Here is a 17799-nt window from a genome sequence, read left to right as displayed (position 1 = left end):
CCTCCTCCCCTCCCTTTTAGGTGACAGATGGCTCTCTAGAAGTCACCCATCTCTTCATTTTGACCTTCTGTTCACCTCCTCCATTTTTTTCCTCTGCCCTGGCCAATTCCAATTTGGGTAATTATTCTGTCTACAGTGCATAAAATTCTCCCTTTTGTTTTAGTCAAAGATAATATCCTTCTCCTTCTGTTCTTAAATGTAATGCTATGCCTTGATAAATCATTACTGTGGTTTACCCCAAAAGGGAAAGAGTGAGTGATTGAGGACTGATATCTTTTTATAAAGTCATTCCAGTGTTTACGGATCCTTTGGGATGAGTAGTTTTATATTATTAGTCCTTAATCCCTAGATGATTTGCATTACAAGTATTATTCTTTCTATTATACAGCTTTTTTAAGAGCGCCTATTTATTAAAGTGAATTAACACTAAAAATATGCAAACCTTGCCTGTGGAAAAATTAAAATAGCCATAGCTTTGGAAACGTTTTAGCAAACTGAAATTCTAGCTGTTCTAAATACAGCACTGAAGAGACGAGAAATCCAAACTATGAAATTATCCTCTTTTTCTCCCTATGATACTGCATTTAGATAGTGTTCATTCTATTCTTACTACAAGGAAAGAGTTACACAGACAAAAGAAGATGTAATGACCCTTTTCTTTAGCTTTCATCTTCAAAAAAGACCAATATATTTTCTTAGAACTTGAGTCTATCTTAAATAGTATTATTGCTCTTATTATGCACATCAAGTCATCAAGTCTTTCCTTGGATTGAAACACTTTGTAGATGAGGACAGCTGTTTGCTATGAAGGACCCGTTGTTATTTTTGAAACAGATGCTTTGATTTGTTGGAAGGAACTAATATGTGCTGATTTTAGCCACAGTCCTGTATGACACACAAGTATGTGCTTAAATCTATCGTTACTCAGGAAAGCACTTATACATATGTTAAAAATTAAGAATGTGCTTAAGTGCTTTGCTTAATGGGGATGATCTTGAGCACATATTTAAGTGCACTGTTGAATCAAGGCCAGAATGCCCAACCTTAGTTATTGTGGAGTTTGCTATCTTTTTACTACTTTGAGAAGTTCAAACAACATAGCAATGCTTTATTTCATGTCCTTTGCAAAGGACGCAATTGCACAGCTGACAAGAAGGAAGAGTTCATTACATCTTGCAAGCCAAGTAGTGGGGAGGATGGGAAAGCCTGCATAAAATTATCAGGCTCCTCTCAGTGGTAAGCATGTGAGATTTGATTCCATCTGTGGCTGCTCTTTAATAGCTATGATTCTGTTTCAGATCTCAGCTGTTTTTTTAAAAGGCAAGAGCTCCTACCTTTTGTAAGGTAGCTTTACAACCTGGTGATGGATAAAATGGCATTTGTCACATAAGCTGCCATTAATGTGCCTATCCAACTTCATTTCTTTTTGCAGAAGGTATATAACAGAGACAAAGTTGTCGTTCTTTCTTTTTGTGTGAAGTTACCATACCACATCAGTTTCCGTGGTTTTTTGACCGTTTTTTGGTCAATCACCCCACCCTATGCTTTCTCAGTTTCTTTCCTGAGAAGACCAGCAAGATTCCATATTACTCTCTCTGTCTTTCTCTCTCTTATTTTTTATTATTAATTTATGTATTTAGTGTGAGGCTTATGTCAAATAATTCTCTGTGTAACCTATCCAGAGCCAATAAGATGGTTCTGGGAATACTTAAATGAATGGTTTTCATGTTGTACATTTCCAGATACAATATATAAGAAAAGACGGACACTTTATGCACTTTAGCAGCTCTTAAAAATGAGAGAGGATCGATAAATTTTGCTGAAATCCTCTTTAACTTCTTTAACACAGTGACCTGAACACTTGGACTACTCTGAAATGAATGGCTAGATTTATATTTTGGTGATTTGTTTTCCTTGTTTTAGGAAAAGAAAACACAAGCCAACAAAACAAGCAAACAAATAAACAAAACAAACTTTTCAAAGCATATTCACCATCAGAAAAATAACAATGCAAATCTGATATATGGAAGATCCTGCACCAGCTCTATCTTCAGATCACATATGCTTATTTCATCAAGATAGACTATTTTCTGTTGTTGTCTGCAGCAGAAAGATGATGAATCTATGGGGAAACAAGATGGATTCCACTCTGCTTCATGTATCATCAAACATGTCATCTATATTCTGATTGCTGAACTATTCTATTGATTTTTATAATGAAAGAGTGAGGAGAAAGAGCAAAGCTTGTCTCTTATGTTTCAGCATGAGTTTGCAGTGTTGGCTGTCAGAAATGTCATTTTTTGAAGTCCTTACTTTCATCTATATGTATTGATACATGAAAGTATAATTGACATATAACTAACGGAACACGTACTCTGATAAATTTCCACATTGTCTCAAATTCACTGTATGTTCTGATTTTGTTTTGTTGAATATCCCCATCCTTACTCATATTTTGCTAGTAACCTACATCCATTTATTAATGCATCATGAAAATCAAGAAAAAATGTAGTAATAAAGATCAATTACACTTAATAGTTTGATGATGAAAATATACATTCATAGCTCAAATTAACTACAAAGTCATGCTCAAAGTATTTTAAAGCAATGGACTCTCTAACAAAAAAGCTGCTCCTGTAATTGCTAGAAAAAGCTAGCAGTGGTACTGTTTAAAAACATCAAAGAACCACTGTCATCTTCTTCTCTACCTCTTTGAAGGAAGGGATTAGTTGAGAGGCAGTTCAAAGTGCAAGTCAGAGCTGTTTCTGGGAACTTCAGAATTTGGAGCAGGTGTTATTACCATATGTGCTAGTAGTACATCCAGTAGCAGTGCAAGTCATCCTGGCTTAAAGGAGAAGAAAACCTGACTCAGTATTCCCAGCAGATCTCCGATACAATGAATCACAGGTTGAGGAATTGTAAGATATGGACAGGCAAAAATAGAAATACTTTATGAGGGTTACCATGAGGATAGAAGAAGGAAATCATGTTTAAAACAATTTATGAAAGCAAGTTAGAAAGTCAGAAGTTTCTGATTTGTTAGAAAATAATAATAATAATAATTAATAATTATTATTAATAATAATAATAATAATAATAATAATAATATGCTAAATTTACTATCAGGCTATATTTTTACTACATAATTCTCTTAGGAGACTGGCACTGGTATTGGAGCATATAAGTCATTCTTCTCCAGCCATAAAGCTGTTAGAAAATGGCAGTATCTTCTTCCCAACTGCTGTACCTATCTATGTGTTGCTACAGACACCTAAAGTCATACTTCCCCTAATTCTTTCTGCAAGTAAGTGGGATGTTCTATGATGCTCTCCTGATGAACAACTGGAGAATTTGTACGAAGCCTGGTATAAGTCTGAGGATTTAGAGGGAGGTGCTGGAACACATTCAGCCTTTATATGCTTATCCTTCATTGGGAGTGAGTAGCTGCTAGCTTTTTTTCCACCTGGAAAAAAAAAAAAGATCCCAATACTAGACTCTGATGCAGCAAGTTAGCCTGAGTCTAAAGTACAACCCATTTCAAATACTATGGACAGAAAGGTATTTGGGCCCCATCTAGCATGCAATGCTACATGCAAATATATCTCAGATTTCATACAGAGGATGATTCTATTCAGTAGTATAAACCATGAATAACAGGGATGGAATCTGACCTTTTAAAAATATAAGCAAAGGAGTTGTTCCACTCATTCTGTTTTGTGCAGCTTCACAGCTTAAAAGCACAGTGACTCCTAACTTATTGCCCTAATTAATACCACAGTTATAGCTGTGATACTTTGACAAAGTATCCAGCAAGCCAAAAAGGCAGGACAAACCTTCAGTCTGACCTTACTAGAAAGACATCAAAATCATAGTTTCAGCATAAATAAAATGACATTCAATGGAACTGTTTTATAATCAGAGAAGGGTAGGAAAGGCCAGACTGAGTCTTGCTATGCCTACCTAAAAGAAAAGAAATTCCACCTTCAAAAGAGTAAGTATGGACTATATGACTACTTCTTTGCATCACTTCACCAAGAAGAAATAGGGAAACTGGGGAAGAAATGGTAACTTGTTCCCAGCTGCATAACTTATCTCACTTTGTGGCAAAAGTATGTCACACTATGAATCACTGTAATTTTTTTTTTTTTTTTTTTTTTGCAGTTATGAACTGGAGTTGGCTTCAGAAACTGAACATCTTAGTGTTGACTGTTATTCATTGCAGAATTCATAATCTAACCATGTCATCTTTACAGTCTCAGGATTTTTTTATTTTTATTTTTATTTTTTGTCTCTCAAGGATGGCAGCTCCAAACATTGAATGCTATAGATTGACTTTTGCAATAACATTGCTGCATAAATTTACCAGTGTGAGTCCTCTGAGTGGTTTCCTACAGTGCCTTGAGTTGTGTGCTATTGTAGAGCAGTATAATGCATCTACATAGCATAGAGTAGTACTCTAGATTCTGGGAAAAAATAAATAACTGTGCTAACATGATGCTGTACCTGAGTTAATAAGCTCTATTCTTTAATCCACTAATTTGCTTAAACAGATTGTTACACTGAAATACTGAGGTTCAGGCTGGATATTATGAAAAAGTTCTTCACTGAGAGGATGGTCAAGCACCGGAACAGGCTCCCAAGGGCAATGGTCATGGCACCAACCCTGCCAGAGTTCAAGAAGTGTTTGGATAACACTCTCAGACATATGGTTTGATTTTTAGGTGGTCCTGTGTGGACCCAGAAGTTGGACTCGATGATCCTTGTAGGTCCCTTCCAACTCAGAGTGTTTTATGATTCCATAATACCCATGATGTTTTCCAGGTTGGAGCTACTTTTAACTTGAAGAATTTGCACCATGCTTTATTACTCAATATAGAAATGTTCAATGTCATCTTCAAAATTCAGATTTTAACATGTTTACGTCTATTCTAACCTATGGAAACTGTTGAGATGATAAAACCATGGTGATACGTTAGTCAACATGGTCATAACTTAGTCCTACAGGCTTTTGTTTTCATTTATTTATTTATTTATTTATTTATTTATTTATTTATTATTTTTTGTTTGCTTAAAAATTCATTTAGGATAGATCTTGGCTGAGCTTATTACATTCAATTCAGTTCTATACTAGAGTGCTAAATGTATTTCAGTCTTGAGGTCACATCTGGATGGCTGAAAATGGAGTTAGTTTGTAATTTTCTAACCCAGATGGAACTGTGGTCCTACAGAGGAATACAACTCATATAATTCTAATGTCAACATTGTAGATAACTATATGTGTGTTAGTCACCATGGACTGTCCACATAGTTCGTGACAATAAGTCAACAATTTGGGAACATAATTCATCTGGCCTATTTTAAGTGTTTCTGATTTGACTCATATTCCAGAAATGTCTGGTTTTCTCATTGATGAAAAGGGAGTTTAGGATGACTATATGACAAAAACCTACATTATAGATATCTCCAGCCAGTCTAGTGAATACTGTACAAGGAAACTAAGCCACAGAGCAGGCAAACAAGGCTTAAGCCAAATCTATTCAATTATTTTTACCCTTATCCACTGAGAAATTGTTTGATGGTCCACTCAGCACAAATAAAATGAATATACTACAGCTGCTCTTCAAGAGCAAACACTGAAATACAGGACTGGTGACAGGATTGACAAGGTCCATACAAGACTACTCAGATTTAGATGTAACTTTTCCATCTACCTTGCCTTGCCAGAATCTATTCATTCAGGTCTGCATTATGCCTTAGTTTTGTATCAACTCAAAGACATATTCAGAAAAAAAAAAAAAAAAAGAAAAAAAAAAAGTGTAAGTTTTCTGAGGAAACCAGAAACCATATTTTCTCCTTGTGATTGAACAAGTTTGGAATTTGTTAGTGATCTCACTTATATCAGTGTAAATCGGAAGTAATTACAATAAAACTGATCAAGATGACCTATTATGAAGTGAGAATCTGGGCCTATTGTCTTAAAAATAGCAGCAAAGCTTATGTTACATGAATGATAGAATGATTCAAGTTTGTTATAGTGAAATTTTTTTTCTTTTTCTTTTTTTTTTTTTTTAATGTAACAGAGGGAAATAGAACTGTAGCTGAACTGTTGAATAAAAGTTTTCACTTAACTTACAGTACATTTTTACTGTCATCAAAAAAGCATTTGGGAATAATAGTTTCCAATAAGTCTCCGTTGAAATTTTGGGATAATAAACTTTTATATCTTAATATTTATGATTCTAATAAACTACCACAGTATTAAAATGAAAGATACAAACTCTGAGGTCAAAAACTACAATTTGTTGTAAGGCAAAACAATTCTGAATAATAAACCACTATTGAAATCTAAGATCACTTCCTATAATTTAATAAGTAATCCCCTTGGTGATATATCCCGGATATTAAACTGGTTTAATTCACTTGGACCAGCTGTTTTAAATTGGTGCATAACATTCTGCTAAATGATAATACAAATATAAACATGAAATGACATGGTAACCATTTAAGTTCTGAATTTTCCTTCATTGTCTACTACAAAGTGATAACAATTTTCAAATTGGGGATCAAATAATTAATTCATTACTATTCATAGTAGCAAATTACAAGTCTAAAGATAAAGTTTAGATTGTTATCTCACCTGTAGTAGCCTTGTATAAGATGTCAGTTGATCAGATGCAAGTGGTTTTATCATATCTCACAGCTCCCATTTCAGCTAGTATGTGACAAAGCACTTAGTGCTTTTTCACCAAAAGCATCCAGACGCAGAGTATCAGTGTTTCCATAATTAAGTCAATATAGCTTTTACTTATAAAACTTATTCAAAGGATGCTATCTGAGTCTGGGTGAGGAAAAACATTTTTAAAACACTCTGTCATGTGCAACCAAAAATACTCCATGCTTGGATGTCATAACATTTCAAAGACATTTGAGTTAAAAGACTAGGCAGTCATTAGAGGAGACGACAGTTTATCCATTACTTGTTCCATATGAATGTTTTGTGATGCACTGAGTTCAAACTCTTCAGTCCTATCTGTGGTACATTAGAGAAATTCCCCTTAATAACCAGATTAAAAAATAATAAAAAAAAAAATAATAAAAATATATAAATAAATGGGCCAAGCCAAAAAAGTGCCATATTTATCCTTAATATCAAAAATACTCATTGTTTATGGTTTGGCTTGCCACTGGTAAGGACATTCCCTGCACACAGCAAATGAGCTTGTGAAACCTATAATTGGAAAATGGAAAAATGCCATCCTAAGGTACAGTGTAAGACCTTACTCAATAATACTGCTTTGAAGTGCACAGAAATACAAGCAGCAGCCACCACAACTGACAGAGACTAGAAACTCACACCATCTGGTTCCTAGAGCAGGTGCCAATGCCCCTCGGGGAATCTCTTCTTCTCTGGTCAGGAAATCATATACTGTGTTGGTCGTGCAATAGGACAGGCTGCAGCCACTACAACATGGAACCACATCCCACATAATCTGGTGCACTTGAGAGTTATGTTGGCCTGAGGTCTATAAAAATGACAGTTTTATTTACACAGTTGTTCCATTATGCCTTACTGAAGGGAACAGAGAGAGATTGCGTAACATGCTTCTCATTTGTTTATTTGTTTTTCTTTATTGGATAAAAGTAATGCTAAGGAAATAACTAAAGTAACTGACAGCACTGACTTGAAGAAGGGATGATGGCAGAGACGGTTCTTTCTGAGAGAGTGCTGAATGGCAAGTTCTCTACCAATCCAGCAAATCCTTCTTCAAACAAGTGCCCTCTACGGATGGGGCAAGATGACCGAGATTATTTCCATTTGTGAAAGAATTGTGGTCTAACCTCAGATCAACAGATCTAATCAACAGTAATACAAGAAAGTTCTTAGCCCCATTGTAAACAAGCATAGACTGCATTAGTTTGGAAGCAGACTCAGGAAAATCAGTTATGGAAATACAAAATACAGGTCTACCCATAAGATTTTTGACTGACATTAATAGAAATGGAAACTTGATCTAAAAATAAAGATAGCTTGGGTATGGAGAACATAAGAAGTTCATAAGAATCACCCTTGAATTATTTATTGCCAAACTCTCAATGGTGTCAAATACTCTGTAGAGTGCACGAAAGACATATGTAGAACTGTCAGTGCTCCTAAAAATTTGTGAAGACTCATCGGACTGTGGCCTGTGGACTGAACTGATCACAAAGAAGCAATGCCTCTTTGCCACTCAGTGCAGGATTCCAAATACTTCCTAAATTTTGCACTCAGTGTAACTCAGGCTGTGTGCTGAAAAAGCTCTGCCCAATTGGATCAGTGGAACCACAATAACATTTCTTGCAAATTTCATATTTGTGGTTTTCCTCTTTCATTATGATTGATGGAGTAAGGATAAAGCACAGGAGCAAATGTGCAACCCATCACTTTTAAACATGGCATTTTTTATTTGATCCTTACCTGACATAGATGGGCAATATTCCTATGCAGATAATGAAGTTTTACCTCTTTAATCCAGGCCACAAAACAGCTGGATTTCTCAATTTCTGTAATTTAGAAAATACAACAAAATGCTCTAGAAGTAGCAGTTAAGATTTCCTTTATTTGGTAAAGCACCAAACACTCTGGGGGCTCAGGAATAATTTTCAAGTATTGTTTCAATGTGTTTGAAAGTGTTTGAATTCACTGACTATTCTCAGCTATACAGGAACACACACACATGTATACACAAACAGCTCTTGATGGAAATCAGAGCATCTAAAGGAGAAGGTTTACTTTACTCTGGGTGATCTCAGCTACATTATTTACACACAAAAATCTCTAAGAGGGAATCATAAAAGCACATCAAAGTGCACTGATTCTCTTGTGCCCCTCCCTCCCAAGCTCTACAACAGATTTTGCAGTTTATCTTCTCTTTCTGGTCAGTCTCTTCCAGATCTCATAATATAACAGAGTAAGTGAAAACTGAAACTTTTCAGGAAAAATGTTGTTCAACATTTTCTTTTAGAAACTTGTCTGCTGAGTTTTTTACATATTTTTACAGAATCTCTCACGTCTTTCCTTCCTGTTCTGTAAGGGACACCCTTAGAAGGCGTACAAGCATATGTACATGTTGATTGCATCAGACCTCATGCCTTGTGGGCCTCATGCTTCAGAAGCATTAACCTAATCCAAACCATCACCTTTCCAGTTTGCTGGGCAGGGAACAAGGCTGTTGCAGAACCACCAAGCAGGTTCAACAGGTGTGGTCCTACAGAAATGTTCTAGAATGATCTGTGCGTAGCACCTGTCACAGCCCTGAAGCATTGGAAGTGTGTGCTTAAACACAGAGTCAAAGAAGGGCAAAATAATTTACCATGTTCGCTAAAACTTGTCCTGTGAGCTACCCCTCCACAAAATGGGTCTTTACCAGTATCTTTGGGATCTATAATGAGAAATAGTTATCTGATATTAAAGACAAGGCAGAAATCAGACATGAAAATGAATATTGTGCGAGTAGTTCGATAGATAGATGACTCCTCACTCTCTCTTTTTTTTTTTTTCTGGACCACTGATGAACATAGTGCATGCAGAAGGGTAAGGCCTACCTGCATTTCAGTTCCTATATGGAAATCCAATATGTGGGGTTTGGGATTTAAACACTAGTTGGATACACTAGATTCACACCCAGGAAGAGGTGGAAACATAAGTCAAACCACAACAAATCAAACGGAATCAGTGTGGGGGGAAGGGAGGTGGTGGTGGTGGTAGGGTGACTAACTGCTTTGCAATTTCTCATAGCCAATATCTTAATTCACAGCCTGAGGGGAAGAAGGAAAAATCGTTGCTCCATTGTATAAATCAGAATAGTGCCCTTTTTTTACTACATCTCATCATGTAAAACTGATTGCAGATTCACAATCTAGCTGGAATTTTGGAGAATAATACACTTTCCTTTCTCTTTAGCCTTCTCTCTACCCCTGTTTCTTATGCACTTGCCCTGCTTGACATGTCCCTTCCAAGATGCATCTACTAAAATTTAACATTTTATATAAAAGAGATGCAAGACTGTTCTGGGGAATATCTTCACCATAGCATGACAGTTGTATTGGCTGCTGTGCTTTCAAATTTCTGAATTACCCTTGAGTGTGCTTTTGCTATTTCCATCATTTTAAGGCCTTTCTTTTCCCTATGAGCCCACCTGCAAAATGGCAATAAAAGTTATAAGCTTTTGGGGGCTTATTTTTCAAAGTTCATTGCAACTCTTGTTGTTTTTAAGAGAGCTTATCATTTTATCAGGCATCAGGTATTGTGTTATAATTCATTATGCCTAAATATATGTGGTTAAGTGAACAAAACAGCTTGTTTCATGCAAGATTTATTCGGGACAGGGTCTGTTAAAATACAGGTGATTTAAAAAAAAAATCTTCAGCATTTTACTTGTTTCTAAAACATACTATGGATCCCAACAAAATAGGTTCAGTATCTTGTCATGTGGAAGCTTCAGCCTGGAAAAAGGCTGGAAGTCCAGTTCAAACATTGATAAACCAGAGTCTTGAAGACTTAATACATAGTAATTCTTCTAAAGATTATACCTGTGACATATTTATTTATTATTTATTACTTATTTATTTATTTATTTATTTATTAACCTTATTACAGCCTTATTATGTTAGATGCAGTTGAATTACTTTCTAGACTGAAGATGGTGTTGTGGTTTAACCCTGGCAGGAAGCTCAGCACCACACAACTGTTCACTCAATCTCCCAGGGTGGGATGGGTGAGAGAATCGGAAAGGTAAAAGTGCAAGAACTCATGGGTTGAGATAAAGACAGTTTACCAGGTAAAGCAAAAACTATATGCACAAGCAAAGCAAATCAAGGAATTCATTTGTTATCTTTCACTTCCCATCTGCAGGCAGGAGTTCAGCTACTTCCAGGAAAGCAGGGCTCATCACAAATAATGGTTTCTTGGAAGGCAAATGCCATCACTCCAAACATCTCTCCCCCTTCCACTTTTTACCCCAGATTTTACTGATGAGCAGGACACCATATGGTAAGGGTTATATCCCTTTGGCATTGGTGTATTATCATAACTTTTTCATCTAAAGTCCAAAACATAGCATTGAGCATTGTGTGAACCTCAAGCAACCAAGATCTGCTTTTCTTACTGAAAAAAATAAAATAAAAAAAAAATCCTGAATCATTCACAAAATTTTTAAAAAGACCTAATTTCCAAAAGGTGAAGAATGTTATGAGCAAAATTCCTGGAAAGTAAAATGAAAGCAGAGAACTTTGAATGAAACTTAGGAATTCTTTTAGAAGAGTTTCTTAAATGGATAAACCCCCATGATTTCACAATCAAGAAAGAACAAACTTTGGCTAAAAGCCCAAACTCATTTTGTGGAAATCAGGATTATAAAAACAATGCAAATACATAACAATGGACAGAAATGATAGATTTAGTTATCAATATGAATGAGAAATGCTGAACAGAAGAAAAGAATTAACATAAGAAGTTAAAAGTATAGGAAAATTATTGCTGTCATTGAGAAAAAGAGAAAGAACTTTTAAAATTCATATTAAAAATAATAATCATCATAAAAAAGCCAGAAGTGACATCATCTTGTCATTAGATAAGGTTGTTAAATCTGTTAATAATGATAGAGAAAAAGAGGATAAATGTTCAGTAAATATTACCTTTTAATTATTGGATCATTTAATCACTTCACGTGAGGATGATTAAGTTCTTCCTAGTCCTATAGTTACTAAGAAGCATTTTGGATAAAACCTGTGAAATATTTTTAAATCAGTAGACCAGAATGCTTGAATCCACGAGTCCTCAACAGTTTCTCAAGGAGACTGCTGGATCACTGATATTACTTTCAAATGCATCTTGAAAGACTGGAGAAATTCCAGAAGACTAGAAGATTACAAATGCTGTGCTAGTATACAAAAAGGGTAAATTAGGCATGTTAATTGGACAACAGTCCCTGCCGAAATAATGCAAAAGCTGATACAGGAATAAGGATAGGATCAAGAACTGATTGACAGTTCCCAAAAGTAATCATTCATGGTGCATGCTTTTACCTCTAATGGCAGCTCTTATGGACTGCCTGAAGGGTAACCACCTGCAACATAAAATATAAACGAAATATTGGGAGAAGACAACAGTAGATGACACAAAATCTAATATAAGTAAGAGCTAACAATTATGAGAAACACCAAATGAGCTGACATGTTTAGACAGGTGAGAACTTTTAACTAACTTGTTTTATACAGACAAAATTATTCTGAAGTGGATTTGAGAGTCCTAAGAGACAAGCAACAGAGCTAAAGTTCCTAAAATAATTCTGGAAAAGAGAAAATCAAAACCAACTACAAAATTTCTATTGTATAAACTGAATAACTAATGCAAGCAAAGTAATGATTTTACCTCTGTCTGTAGTATTGATCATATTGTGTATGCTATATTCTAATATCATCCGGTGTCCATATTTAAAAAGAAAAAAAAAAAAAAAGTGAAAAAATAGCAAGGATGCAGAAAAGATCATCTCAGGGTAGAGAAAATACCTTATAGTGGAGCACTGGAAATGCTCATCTGTGTACATTATAGTAGATTTAAGGATGGCTTGATTATGTATGAATTTAAATTCATTAGGAAAAACATTGAACACTGAAAAGAAATGGAAAAAAAAAATAAATAAAAAAAGCTGAAATAAAATCAATTGGTGCAAGCTGAAAACAGACAAGTTTAGTTTGGAAATAAGGCACATATTTCAGCAGTGAAAGAGATAAGTCAGAAAAAGCGGCTACAAAGGAAAGTAGTGAATTATCCTTTTCTTCATAGTAATATTGGCTGCATTTCAGGAAGATGTGCTTTAGCCAGAAAAAGAGCTATTCTTTAGTTGAAGATTTTTGCTCAATCTACTATGTTAATCTATGTTAAATTGGCCAATTATTCCTTCTGAACTGAAACATTTTATATCGGATAAAACTCATTTAACTTTAGTTGTCTACAGTGTAGACTTTGAAACCTCACGTAGGCTCTCTAAGATTGCTTTAGAGTCAACAAAATCCTTGGGGGCTAGATTCATATCATCCATTTTAGATAACCACTTTAGGATGAAATTAATCTTGAAAACTACATGCTTCTCTATGATAAAAAGGAGATGCTATAAAGGGAATAAAAAGAAACTATAAAGGGAATTTGACAAATATGGTGTAGAGGTCTGCACTGAAAATGTATGCGATCAGACGGATTCTTCATATCTTTTGTGTCTGAGTATCAGCAAAGCATTTCATGTATCTGCACAAAATTCAGTAAACCTAGTTCAGCAGGAAAGGCGGTATCTGGATTTCTGTTAACATTAGGTGAGGTTTATGACATTTCTTCTGTAGCTGATACGTAGATTTTTACACACATATTTAGATTTTTTCTTCCACATATTTCAGTCTAAAGTATATTTTAAAATGTAATAACAAAAATGTATGCAACCCCTACATTTTAAAAATAAATTTTCAAAAGGAATTAAAGACGAGGACTTGAATATCTTTAATCACTAAGAACCCAGCTTTTCATCTCTACCCAGTAACCCAACACTGTGGGAGGACACAGAACAAAATGATATCTGGTGTGAAATAAGATCTTGCTGTGATTCTGAATTTTGGGATGTTTTTCTGTTTGCTTTGAACTCCTCATTTACACAAAATAGAATAAATATTTTCAACAACTGAAAAACTGGAAGATGAAATATGTCACAGATCTTAATGGAGAACAAAGCTCAGTCACTGGGAGCAGGCACAGGAACACACACAGAGTTAAAGGAGTTGTGAAGTTTGAGAGGTTTTGTATTTGAAAATTAGCAAGATCTCCCACACTAAGTCCCTGGTCAAGTTTTTACACAAACAACATGGCTTGAAATCAAGGGAAGATTTGCCTCGGGAAGGACTAGAGGGTTGGATTCAATGTACTGTTCATTATGGTTATTTTCCTTTTCTTTACGAGCCACTTGGGAATCTATCTCCCTGTTTCAACTGACATAAACTATTTTGTTTCAACATTATTTTTTACTGTGCAAGCCTGTATGCTCTATTAATGTTGATTATAATTTGGTTGCTCACCAACTTAAATTGAAAGGGAAAGCTGCAATCCAAACCCATTTCTGAAGTGATTTAAGAACAGCTTACCCGTATGATGCTTGGACAAAAATTTCTCATTAAATAGTTATTACTGATTTTTTTATTTTTGTTAAGGAACCTTTTAATACCAAAACACATTTCACCTATAAATGTTTTACAGTATATAATGCTTCTTCTAGATAGACTAATTACTTAAATGAGAACATTATACAAGCAAGGAAAATGATTAAGGACTTAAAAGAGGCCCTTGTGGAGTACGTAAAAAGGGTAGGATTCATCTTGGACATGATACATTAACTGAGTGCAATAATTGATGTAATAGATGTATGTAACTTGGAACATCTATCTATCCTTATTCAAAGTAGTAAAAAGATTAATGCACTTCATTTGTGGAAATCCTTGCTATGAGATACTGAAAAAAAAAAAAAAAAAAAAAAAAAAACACCAAATAAACAAACAAAAAAACTCAGCATGTTTATTTTAGATTACATTTTAAGGTTACTCAGAGTAAAATTGTAAAACAATGCACATGGAAACTTTCACATTAATTGGTTAACTAATTAATAAGCTAAGACACACTTTACTATATTGCAGTTCAAAATGCAGTTCTTTGTGCTAATATTTCTAGTATTAATACAGATCAAAAAAGGGATAAAAAAAATATAGCGCAAAACAAAAACAGTACCAGAACTTAAAACCACAATTGAAGTCTTATTGAGCTGGCCCTGTTTTTCATGTATTTTTACCCTTGCAAGAAGGATGAAGAATAAAATTGTCACTTGGCCTAGATATTAGCTAAATTACTACATTTCTAGAGATGATCTCAAACCACAAGACTGAACATCACCTGAGATCCCATATAAAACTGTACACTACCCATGATTAAGAAGAAAATTCTCATCTAGAGTGACTATTCTACCAAACTGTGGCAATGTCCCTGGGGCCTTTCTCATCTCCTCTCCAGAGAAGTCATCTAGTTCAGAATGGCTTAAACCCTATCTATATTGGAGTGGTTTTATTGCATTCAGCAAAAAGCCCACCTGGCTCCAAAGGCAGAAAAGCAGATGACGAGCATAAGAACAAGGCAAGCAGTTAGTGAAAGTGCAGCCAAGGAGCCCCACTCTGAACCCCACTTAGTTTAACTGCACCCCAAGTGAACAAGCTACTTATTTTCTTTTGAGCGTATTTTTCTTATTTTTCTTTCTTCTCCCAGCTCCAAATAGTTAAGCCTTATGGCCTCCTCGATATCACTGTACACAATATAACTCCTTTCCATATCCACCACTCATTGATTTCTCAGCTCTCAGAGGCCTCATTTCTTTAATAGGTCTACACCACGGAGGTATTCTATATCCCTCCCTCCATCTGAATATCTTTCTGTTATCGTATGGGGGTGATATTGCACACAGCTTTTCATTTGTTGTGTTGTGTATTTGTTGTGTCATTTGTTGAGTTGTGAATTTATGCGATAGCACATCATGTTCTCTTTTTCTAATAATTGGCTTATGTTTTTGTTAGTTCTCTACAGTGTGATCTAATTGTGTCCACACACAGCAGCACTTGGAGTAAAGTTTGTCTTGGTACTGACCCCACTGGCATTTGCATGTACTAATTTACGGCTCTCTCTCACACACGAACTGCAAAATTTGTCTGTTGCAATCTGTCCACCTGTCTCACAGCTGTGACACCCTTGCCACATCCTTATCAGTAACTAGCAATATTCTTATAGACCTTTTTTTCCCTTCCTACCTCATCCTAGGATAGCCTAAGAAACACTAACAGAAGGCCTAGATCTCCTCCTGCCTCCATGTGGTTTATATTTATGCCTGATTTTTTTCTTCATTGTTTAGCATTTTTTAAGAGGAAACACTTTTTGGATAGTGGCTGCTTTACATCCCTCACATTCATACTTTTTTACTATGTGACAGTATAGGCATAGGTTATGGACAGAAGGATGTGGTGTGAAGACAAAAAGGGGCAAGGTCCAATTGGGTAAGTGTAAGTTCAAGACACAGGTCATAGCGAGAGATTGAGTGCTTGACTGATTTGTTGGACCAGACCATGGATTATCTCCTAAATGAACCACAGGTTGCTTGAGGAAAGACGCAATTTCTCAGTCCCAGCGTGAATCCTATAGGTGACCCAATATGCAGTGTGGACAGCCCAGGGAGCAGGACCCTGCCATAAAGCAATTATGAGGCTTCTGCAAAGAAGAACAGTATAATCTCTTGTCCAGATCCCCTGAGGACGGGAAGAAAAAACAGTACATTTAAATTACGGGAAGGGAGAATTGGATTAGCTGCTGGAAAGAACTTTCTGAGTGTAAGGAGAGTTAAGCCCTGAAATAGTTTACCTGGCAACTGGTACAGTTTCTATTACTGACAGGTTCTAAGAACAGGTTAGACAAACATGCCAGGAATTGTTTTGGTCTGCTTGATTTTTTTCATGGGCCAAACACAGAGATAAGATCAATTCTTCTGTGCTTCCCAGCCTCACCTGCTAGAATATTGTAGCTTTTCACCCTGGATTGAATAAATAAAATGGATTTTTTTTTCATGTTTCCACTACTGTGAAGATTATCTTGTTATGTCCTTCTAAAAATTCTAACAGACACAAAACCACATTCTGTACTAGTCAAAATGGGGAAAAAAAGCAAACAAACAAACAAACAAAAAAACAATACCGTACCAAAAAAACACCATACCAAACCAAAACAACAACCAAAGTAACAACAACAATGAATTGTCAGAGTCTCTGTCAAGTTCTGCCAGTTCTGCTTCATGTGCTGAAAGTAAGTATGACACATTTAATGTAATAATACAATATTTGCTTAGTAAATACATTTACCCAATTGCTTTAGCAGTTTTGCCTTTTATCTGTTGATTATTTCACAAGCTGAAAATTAAAAGGAGCATTATGGCAAGTTTTTTTTTCAGAAATAAGAAATATAAACCACTTCAGAATACCTTTTCTCAGAGATCTTCTAGGTTTGACTTTGATTACAAAATTACACATATCTGTTTAAGTATTACTAACAAATACAGGACTAGGAAGGATTATATTCCCAGTTTTGAGGTTAATAACTTGTCCAGCCCCTGCTCATGAAATTTTAAAACATTCTAAAGAATGGCCACTGGCCATTTTATGTGCCATAAAAATGAAAAATCATTAAAAAGGTTGGCTTCAATCCCACTGAGGCACTGAGGGAAAGTGAGTCCCCCTGCCCTGCCCTGCCCTGCCCTGCCCTCCCCTCCCCTCCCCTCCCCTCCTTTCTCCTCCCCTCCCAGTTTTTCTGAGCTCAGTATAACACACATGAAACTTTAAAAAAAAAAAAAAAAAAAAAAAAAAGAGGATTTTGTCGATGAAACAAAGATAAAAGTCTGTTACTGGTCTTTTTTGCAGGTCTCTTCTATCAGGTTTTTCAGCCATGACAGAAGTTTCCTTTTGGCTTCTCATTGGAAAGAATGTTTTCCTTGCTTAAATGAATGTGAGAAAATGTTATTGTCAGTGTTATTGACTTCATCATGGATAAAGTCAAAATATTTCTTAGGATCTGTGAAACATTTATGAGGAACTGAACTGTAATATTTTTTGGAAAAGGTTGAATTTCTGGTGAAATTTGCTAAGATTACAGAAATGGAAACCTATGACTAAGTAATTGTCCTCTGACATTCTCCATCAGTC

The sequence above is a fragment of the Netta rufina genome (assembly GCF_964035555.1).
Source record: "Netta rufina genome assembly, chromosome: 3".
Taxonomy (NCBI): Eukaryota; Metazoa; Chordata; class Aves; order Anseriformes; family Anatidae; genus Netta; species Netta rufina.
This window is presented reverse-complemented; position numbering follows the sequence as displayed.